Genomic DNA, 9,830 nt, shown 5'->3' with positions numbered 1-9,830 from the left:
GCCCAAGGCCATTCTCCACACACTGAAATGAGCCTCACCCAAGAGGGGATGAGCAGCCTCACCTGAGATGGGATGAATCTCACCCAAGAGTGAACTGGCAGGAAAACCTAGGTATGCGGGAACCTGTGACTGAGATCTCCAAACCCTCTTGGATTGGGACTTTGCCTCCTCCCCCAAGCCCCCAGATTTCCAGAAGCTTGGCAGTCACACCCACTGCCAAAACTGCCCCCTCTGCCTCTCACCCCACCATATAATCTCATCAATGGCCAAGACCCACAAACTATAAACTAAAGCTTCCGGAAGAGAATGACACAGAATTTCCTGGACATTATATTCTATCCATAGCAAGCAATATAAAGCAAAACATCTAGCATTTCCTTTTCGGCAGGTTTGAGTGGTGGCAGAACTGATGTCAAAATATCGAATGTAACCAAAATAGAGAGACAGTGTGGGGGAAATTGTCTGCCATAGAGGCAGGGGAAGGGTTGGAATGGGGGAGGGGGAAGGGTTGAAGGGATGGGTATTTGATGATTGTATGACTGAAGCTCAAACATAAAAGCTTTGTAACTGTAAAAAAAAAGTTAACAGCTTTTTAACTATAGTCACATCTATAAAACACTTTCACAGCAACATCCATTGTTGCTTGTTTAAACAATTGGATATTATAACCTCTCAAGTGAACAAACAACAAACTCACCATCATATGCAACTCATACTTTTTTAGGGGTGTAAAAAATATCATTAAAGTTAAATATGCTAACAAAAATTTGAAATTAACAATACATGCATTTTTGTACAATAGATCTCTAGAACTTTATTATACAAAAATAAAACTCTGTACTCATTGAACAACAATTTCCCTTTTCTGTTCCCCTCTGTCTTCAATATTTCACTCTATCAAAAACTTCCTTGCAACTACTAGACTGCAACCTTTCAAAGTTGAAAGAATTAAAATATCCTGAAGGTAACTTAGCTACGGTGACCCATTGTTTGGGGCATCCTCTGGAAGCAGGACAGTGGCAAAGCTGTTCATGATAGAGTTTCAGTCATACAATGTTCCAACACCCATCCCTACCAGTGCACATTTCCTGCCACCAATGTCTCCAGTTTCCCCTCCCGCCTGCTTTCCTTGCCCCCACTCCCCCTTGCCTTCAGCCTTCTCTATGGCAGATACTTCTCTTTTTCCTCTTTCTCTTCTATTTTCCTTTAAGGCAATATGGTTCACAATACTGTTACTGAAAGGGTGTCATGCATGTCACTTTACTTCCTTTCAGCACTCAGGGTTTTTTTTAATTTAATTTATTATTATTATTTTTTTATTAGTGAAGCACTATGAGGTACAGTTATAGACTTACAAATTTTTGTGCTTGGGTTTCAGTTATACAATGATCGAGTACCCATCCCTCCACCAGCGCCCATCCTCCACCACCATGGGTCCCAGCATCCCTCCCCCCCACCCCCCATCCCACCCTACCTCTGTGGAAGAAGCATGCTGAAAGTAGACTATAGACCAAACATGATTGCCACTCAGTGCCTCTCTTGCAAACCACAGGACCCAAAGGAAGAGAGACAGCACTCAGTTTTTGACCAGAGTTGTTTCCACAGCAACATCTGGATTGTTGCTTGTTTAAACAATCGGATATCATAACCTCTCAAGTGAACAAAAACTCACCATCATACCTAACTCTATCATAAACAGCTTTGCACCATCATTTCCAACCATCAGTGTCATAGTGGTCCCTTCTTTGTCCTAACTTCCCTCCGCACCCACCCCCTTTTGGGGTAAGCTTCCTACCATGGACCACTCCTTCAGGCCTTTGTTTCTACTGTCTCTGGGTATTATTCACATACCATTTTTTTTCTTTTTGGGTCACACCCAGCAATGCACAGGGATTACTCCTGGCTATGCACTCAGGAATTGCTCCTGGCAGTGCTCATGAGACCATATGGGTTGCTGGGAATTCAACCTGGTTTGGCCATGTGCAAGGCAAATGCCCTACCCGCCGCACTATCGCTCCAACCCCTCACATACTATTTTTTATATCCCAAAAATGAGTGCAATCATTCTATGTCTGTCCCTCTCCCTCTCACTCTTCTCACTCATCATGATACTCTCCATGTCCAGCCATGAATAAGCAAATTTCACGACTTCTAACAGTTGCAGAGCGTTCCATTGTGTAGATGTACCACAGATCCCTTATGCACACATCAGTTCTCAGGCACTAGGTTAATTCCAGGTTCTGGCTTTTGTGAATGAATATAGGCGTGCAGATTGCATCTTTACATTGTTTTTGGGCCTCTAGGTTATATTCCTATAGTGGTATTTTTAGGTTCTATGGAAGCTCAATTTTTAGGTTCTATGGAAGCTCAATTTTTTTTTTGAGGAGTGTCCATATTGTTTTTCAGAAAGGCTGGACCAATCGGTATTTCCACCAGAGGTAAATTAGAGTTCCTTTCTTTCTGCATCCACAGAAGCACTAGTTGTTCTTTTTGATGTGTGGCAGTCTCTGTGGTATAAGATAATATCTCATTGTTTTGATTTGTATCTCTCTGATAATTAGTTATGTAGAGCACTTTTAAAAAAATTTTTATTAGTGAGACACCATGAGGTACAGTTGTAGACTTACAAATTTTCGTGCTTGGGTTTCAATTCTACAATGATCAAATACCCATCCCTCCACCAGTGCCCATTTCCCACCACCAACAATCCCAGTGTCCCTCCCACCCCCATCCCCCCATCCAACCCTGCCTCTGTGGCAGGGCATTCCCTTTTGTTATCTCTCTCCTTTTGGGTATTGTGGTTTGCAAAAGAGGCATTGAGTGGCAATCATGTTTGGTCTATAGTCTACTTTCAGCATGCTTCTCCCATCGTGGGAGGATCCTCCCAACACCCTTTATTTGGTGCTCCCTTCTCTATCTGAGTTCCCTTTTCCCCTAGCATGTGTGGTTGGCCTCCAAGCCATGGAGTAAAATTCCTGGTACTGATCTAGGCCATTCTTGGGTTTTAGTCTCCTATTTTGTTACTTTATGTTCCCCAGATGAATGCAATCTTTCTATGTTTATCCCTCTCTTTCTGACTCATTTCGCTTAACATGATACTTTCTATGTAGTACCATTTGACCCAGCAATATTACTCCTGGGAATATATCCCAGGGAGGCAAAAAAGTATAGCCGAAGTGACATCTGCACTTTTTCTGTTCATTGCATTTACAATAGCCAGAATCTGGAAAAAACCTGAGTGCCTAAGAACATATGTAGAGCACTTTTCATGTGCATTTTGGCATTTGTATTTCTTCTTTGAGGACATTTCTATTAATCTCTTCTCTCCATTTTTTTTTGATGGGGTGGATTTCTTTTTCTTGTGAAGCTCTATTAGTGCATTATATATCTTGGATATTAACTCAGGGAAAATTTTTCAAATTTAATTTATTTAAGTTGTTCACAATAATTTATTACATTCAATATTCCAACACCAATCTTGACACCATTATTTTGAATTTTCCCAGCACCACCCAAACCTGCCCTAAAAGCATGTACTAAATAAGTTATTTTGTGTTGCTTGTTATGAGTAATCTGATAAAAATAATCCAAAAGTTTCCTTAGAGGAAAGTGTGTGAAGAGTGTTGTATCTCACCCTGGAGCCATTAAGTCATTGTATATGATGAAATAGATTACCTCTACATTACACCCGATCAAATGTGGTGTGCTGTGCTGCTCTTGGTACACCAGTGGGGCAGAGTATGACATGTTGTTACAGGAATTTTAAAGTTTTAAATAGGGTGATACAGCTAGAGTTAAATTTTTAACTGGAAAGTGACTTTGGAATGTGGAGGCATCTATGTAGTGTTGCTCTCTTTCTCTTCCTAGATTTATTTGTGAGTATCTGGATCCTGGCCATTAATGAGCTTATCCGGTGCCAGAGGCAGTTCATTGATATGACCACCGGGCTCACGGAAGAAGAGGGAGGTCACCTATTCCTGACCCCTGAGAGCCTGGAGATTTTGGTTACAAAACCCACATACCCGAGTTTTTCAGCAGATTCATTCTAATGGATGAGGTTTGTCCTGAGCTTGTGGAGACTGGCTGTGAGCATGGTGGCAGGGAAAATTTTTGATCAGGAAAATGTTCAAGTGTTTTCATCTTACTTTAATAAATAAATTACAAAAATATATTTGCATAGGTGGTGAAGTAATGTATGCTCATTAGATTTTTTTTAAAAATTAAGACTTATCTGGAGCTAAGCATTAAATGAGTGAAGGAACAAACAGCAGACACAAACGGACCAATAAGAAACTAGAAAAATCCAGGTTAGGAACAATGAGCAGAGTCGATCTGTAGAAGTCCAGGGATTATTAATTAATTTTAGTCAATTAGAAGTCATGAAATCTTAAGTAATTCAGAAGAAAATCACTAGCTACATGTAATGAATAAAGAGAATAGTCTTCTATGGTATTTAGCAACAATTATATAACTTAGAGGCTTTAAAGGAAAGAGCTGGTTTTGTATACTGATTTCTTGCTAAGCATCAGAAAGATGATATCCATTCTCTGAACCTTGAGGTTCTATTTTTTCCTTTCCTCAGAATAGAACCACTTGCTAGCTTTCTCAGATGAACTCATTTATGTCCAGTCCAGTCAAGCTGAGAGATGAATTGGATAAGTGTTTCTGGAGGGATTTGGTCATGGGACTGTGTCATTAGGACTTAGAAAGCATGTCTAATTTACTTAATGGGTTATGCTATCTTGGAAGTGGCCAGAATGACCTATTTACACAGAATTCCTGAGTTTCCATGCCATTTTTCTGAATAAGTAATTATGTTTCCTGCTGTTAGAATATTTTTGGGCTGAAGTTACCTTATGCCTATTGTGTATAGTGTTAATTTGGATAGTGATTATATCCTATGTATTATAAGTCCTCAAATAATCATTAAGAATTGTAGCTTCTTTGGGCCTTGCTAATTTTACCCGGGTAGAAAACCTTGTCTGCAAGATCTCACTTGAGATGGAGAGCGATACTGATGAGTCCAAAGGAGCATTCTGAGGACTGTTTCATATGACCCAAGCATGAGCATGTTATTTTCTCTTCTGGAAAAGAATGATAAAATACTTGGGCTTGTACTTTCAGAGTCAAGAACCGCACATCTGGATACATTTGCCCTTTTGTTTGAGTAGCCCAACACTGGGAAAATTTGGGATTTTCTCATTTCTGCAAATTTTAACCATATTCACCAGCAGTTATCTGTCATGTCATCTGAAGCAAATAGCTAATAGAGATCTGATGAAGGAATGAAAAACTCTTTCTCCCTTTTTCTGACTGATGTACTGCAAAATACATTCTGCCTTAATTGATAGTAAGCTTATTCTGGGATTCTCAAATATACTTCTGAGTGTGTTAGGTATTTGAATATTATTATTCTGATCCATTTTTTTTTGCTGTCTGGGTCACACCCAGCAATGCACAGGGATTACCTCTGGCGGTGCTCAGGGGACCATATGGGATGCTGGGAATCGAACCCGGGTTGGCCGCATGCAAGGCAAACGCCCTACCAGCTGTACTATTCCAGCCCCATATTCTGCTCCATTTTTATCTTCTGTCTTCTATGACCCATATTATCTATTGTTAATAATTGATTTCTACACTTGCTTATTTGACCAATGTTGGATGAAACATAGTTTTTATTGAGGTATGATAGACTTTCAACATTAAATCAACATGATCACCACAATAAATACCAAACGATCTTAATTTTGTTATTGAGAGGCATGTGATAAAGAACAAAAACATTTAAATAACGTGCAAGTAAAAGGAAAATAAAATAAGAAAATACAATGGAGGAAGAAGTGAGATTAATTTGTAGTGTCATATCAAAGTTCTATACTGCTTTCACAGTGGGATGATATTTGGGGCTTACTCCTCAAGAGTTAACTAGAAAGGGGACAGTTTTCACAGAATTCATAAAGTAAATTTAAACCAGCCAAATAAAGCAATTATTTTTGATACTGATATTTCCTTATGAAGAGTACCTGTGAAATAGTAAGACGTCAACTTTGATAACATAATTGCAGCCAATTAATGAAAAGTTACTTTATTTACTATATTGTTTCAGAATTAATTTTTGTCATTCCTGCATTTGTATTAAGTCCTAGTTTCTAAAACTGTGGCCATGATTCCATATGGGCTCACATAACTGAATGTGGGAGTCATTAAAAATTTGGTGACTGCCCGAGAACAGATGACTGGTTAAAGAAACTTTGGTACATATACAGAATGGAGTACTATGTAGCTGTTAGAAAGGATGAAGTCTTGAAATTTACATACAAGTGGTACTACATGGAAAGTATCATGTTAATCGAAATGAGTCAGAAAGAGAAGGACAGACATAGAATGATTGAATTCATCTGGGGAACATACAGTAACAAAATAGGAGACTAACACCCACAAATAGCTGAAATAAATACTAGGAGGTTTACTCCATGGCTTGGAGGCCAGCCGCACACTCTAAGGGTAAAGGCAGCTCAGATAGAGAAGGGAGCACCAAATAAAGGGTGTTGGGAAGATCTGCCCAGGATAGGAGATGCATGCTGAAAATAGACTATAGACCGAACATGATTGCCACTAAATTCCTCTTTTGCAAATCTCAGCACCCAAAAAGAGAGAGAGAACAAAAGGGAATGCCCTGCCACAGAGGCAGAGTGGGATGGGGTGATGGGGGGTGGGAGGGATACTGGGATTATTGGTGGCGGAGAATGGGCACTGGTGGAGTGATGGGTGTTTGATCATTGTATAACTGAAACCCAAGTACAAAAATTTGTAAGTCTACAACTGTACCTCATGGTGTTTCACTAATAAAAATTAAAAAAAATTTGGTGACTGTAAGTTTCTGAAACATGCAACAATCAAAAATCACCTGAATGAAATCCAAGGTGTTTCTGGTAGTGTTATCTGTGTTGCATTTCTCAGAAGAATAGTCATCACTTGATCACTTGATATCCTCATTAATTTGCTTGAGTTGGTGCCAGTAACATCTCCATTCGTCCCTGTCACGTGCTAGTGTAGCCCAATAGCATCTGCTTGCTCCAGGAACACGAAGAGCCTCAAATCGATTGTTCAGGGTCTTGATGAAGTCTGACCATCTTGTAGGTGGCTGGCCAAGCCATCTTTTGACGTCACGTGGAATCCAATCGGTAATGGCTCTAGTCCAGCTGTCATCTCCAAATCACATTAAGTGTTCAGCCCATCTGATTTTTGACGCCTTGGCAAATGAGAAAGCATCCCTGATTCTCAATCATTGACGGAGGTCAGAACTCCAGATTCTTTCTTTCATTTGAGTGAAACGATACTCCATGCACAACTCTTTCAGTTCCTCTTTGGGTGACCCGAATAGTGTTCTCATCCTGTTTTCATAGGGCCCAGGTCTCTGAGGCGTATGTTAATGCAGAGAGAATGGTGCAGTGGAAGAGATGTGCCCGGAGCCAGAGGTTCTTCATCCTCTTAGCTATTTCTTTGACGCTCTTGAAGGCATTCCAAGCCGCTCTCTTCTTCCTGCACAATTCAGGTTCCAGGTCATTTGTCATGTTGACTTCTCGACCTAGGTACACATACCTGCTGCATTCGAGATGTTCATTCCATTGAGAGTGAATGGAATGTCAGGAATGAGTCCGTTTCTCATAAACATTGCCTTCGTGAGATTCAGCTGTAGTCTGACCTTTCCACACTCATGGTCAAAGTCTGCCAGCATTTGTGCTGCTTGGCTAATGTTTGGTGTTATTAGAACGATGTCATCAGCGAAGCAGAGGTAGTGTAGTTACCGATTGTCTATCTTCATTCCCATTCTTTCCCATTCCAGTCATCGCATGATGTTCTTGAGTATGGCACTGAAGAGCTTTGGTGAAATGGTATCACCCTGCCAAACCCCTCTCGTGACAATGATGATCACTTCCTTGTAGAATGGTGAGATCCTGGTAGTGAATCCATAATAGAGCTCAAGATGGATCCTGATGTATTGAATCTGAACACCCTGTTTGGTTAAGGCTTCGATGACCACTTCAGTCTCAACAGTCATGAGAGGCGGAAAAAGTTAAAGACGCTGCGTATTAAGTTGCCTGTTTTAGTGCCTATTGAGACCTGATGTTTAGACTGGTTGGGCTCCATGAAGTGTTATTATCTATTTTTTCCCATTCCTTTTGTCAAAAGTCTGTAATGCTGATTTTCCCAAGGATATTTACAAAGAATTCAGGGCTTCCTGTTACCTATGGTTGGTGGTCTTTGAATGTCTTAATTCTATTTTGCTGCTATGACAAATAGGGAAACCTTAGAGGCTTTAAATATCAGTTTGATATCTTATAGTTCTGGAAGTCAGATGTACAGTATGAGTTTCATGCGAAAAATCAAGGTAACAGTAAATCCTTGAATGCTTTAGTTTTTTTTCTAGCTTATAGAGACTGCATTTCTTGTTTGTGGTCTTTAACACTCAAATCATATAAACCTCTGTTTATATTATTTCAACTCCGATCCAACTCTGATCTTTTTGACTCCATCTTTCATGCAAGGAACCTTGTGATTACATTAGGTATACTTGGGTTATTAAATATATTCATCTATAATTAAAACTTAGGTGGGCCTGAGTGATAGTACAGTAGGTAGTGTGTTTTACCTAGCACATTGCTGACCTAGGTTTGATCCCTGGCACCCCTTATGGTCACCATGAGCCTGTCAGGAGTGCACCCTGAGCATAGAGCCAGAAGTAAGTCCTGAGCACATCTGGGTGTGACCCCCCAAACCCAAACAAACAGAAAGATAATAGAATTTTGAGACTTAATTGATAGTACAGCAAGTAGCATGCTTTCCTTGTCTGTGACCAAATTGGGTTTGATTCCCAGTACCCCATATGATCCCTCAACCTCACCAGGATTGATCCCTGAGTGCAGAGCCATGAGTACCACCAGGTGTTGCCCCCAAATTAAAAGAAACAATAAACAAATATAACCAGCCCAGAGTTATAATTTAGGGGCCAGAGAGAGACAGTTCAGTGGATAGGGTAGGGCACTTGCCTTACATGCTGCTTATCTAGGTTTGATTCCCAGACCTCAATGTGGTTCTTTGAACCTTTCTAGGAGTGACCCCTGAGGGCAGATGCAGGAGTATGCCTTGTGCCACTGTAAAGTGTGATGCCCCAAAAAAGTGTATTGTAACTTAATCACATCTATAAGAGAACATTTAATAAGCCCCTGGGAACAGAATAAGGATTATCTGGTATAAGGGAGTGGGTCTTAAGTCACCAGGCACACAGCTAGATTGAGAATATGAGGTGGGTTATATGTCACACTATACTATCTGAACACACATGGTGAAATAAAGATGGGGTCCAGGTGGAAAAATTGGGTTACGCCAGAGAATTTAGTAGGGGAAAATAAATATGTAATAAGAGACTGAAAATAAGGGGAGATGGTTCCAAAACGAACTATCAAAACGGCTGCTAGCATGTAGTGTGGAAAGATAAGAGATAGTCCCTTACGCTGGACTAGAATTCTGACCTGTGTCTGGCAGGAGTGAAGGCCAGGTAAGAGGGGTAGACATTGCTGGAGATATTGCCTCCAGTGAGGGAACTTGGAGAGAGATGCATAACCTCTCTTCTTACAGCTTCTTTTCTCCTACTAGTGACTCCTATTTCTTCACCTCACTAAAAAGAGCTTATCAGCAAGAAGGAGAGAAGTGTAGTTGTTGAGCTCCTGTGATATAAAGCCTACAAAGGATGGATAGGCTCGCACTCTGAGAGCAAACCAGAAAATGGCCTTCACACCAGACACGGTCAGATTTGTATATATGGCTCC

This window comes from Sorex fumeus, unplaced genomic scaffold (assembly GCF_029834395.1).
Source record: "Sorex fumeus unplaced genomic scaffold, SorFum_2.1 ptg000015l, whole genome shotgun sequence".
In the NCBI taxonomy this organism is placed as follows: domain Eukaryota; kingdom Metazoa; phylum Chordata; class Mammalia; order Eulipotyphla; family Soricidae; genus Sorex; species Sorex fumeus.
This window is presented reverse-complemented; position numbering follows the sequence as displayed.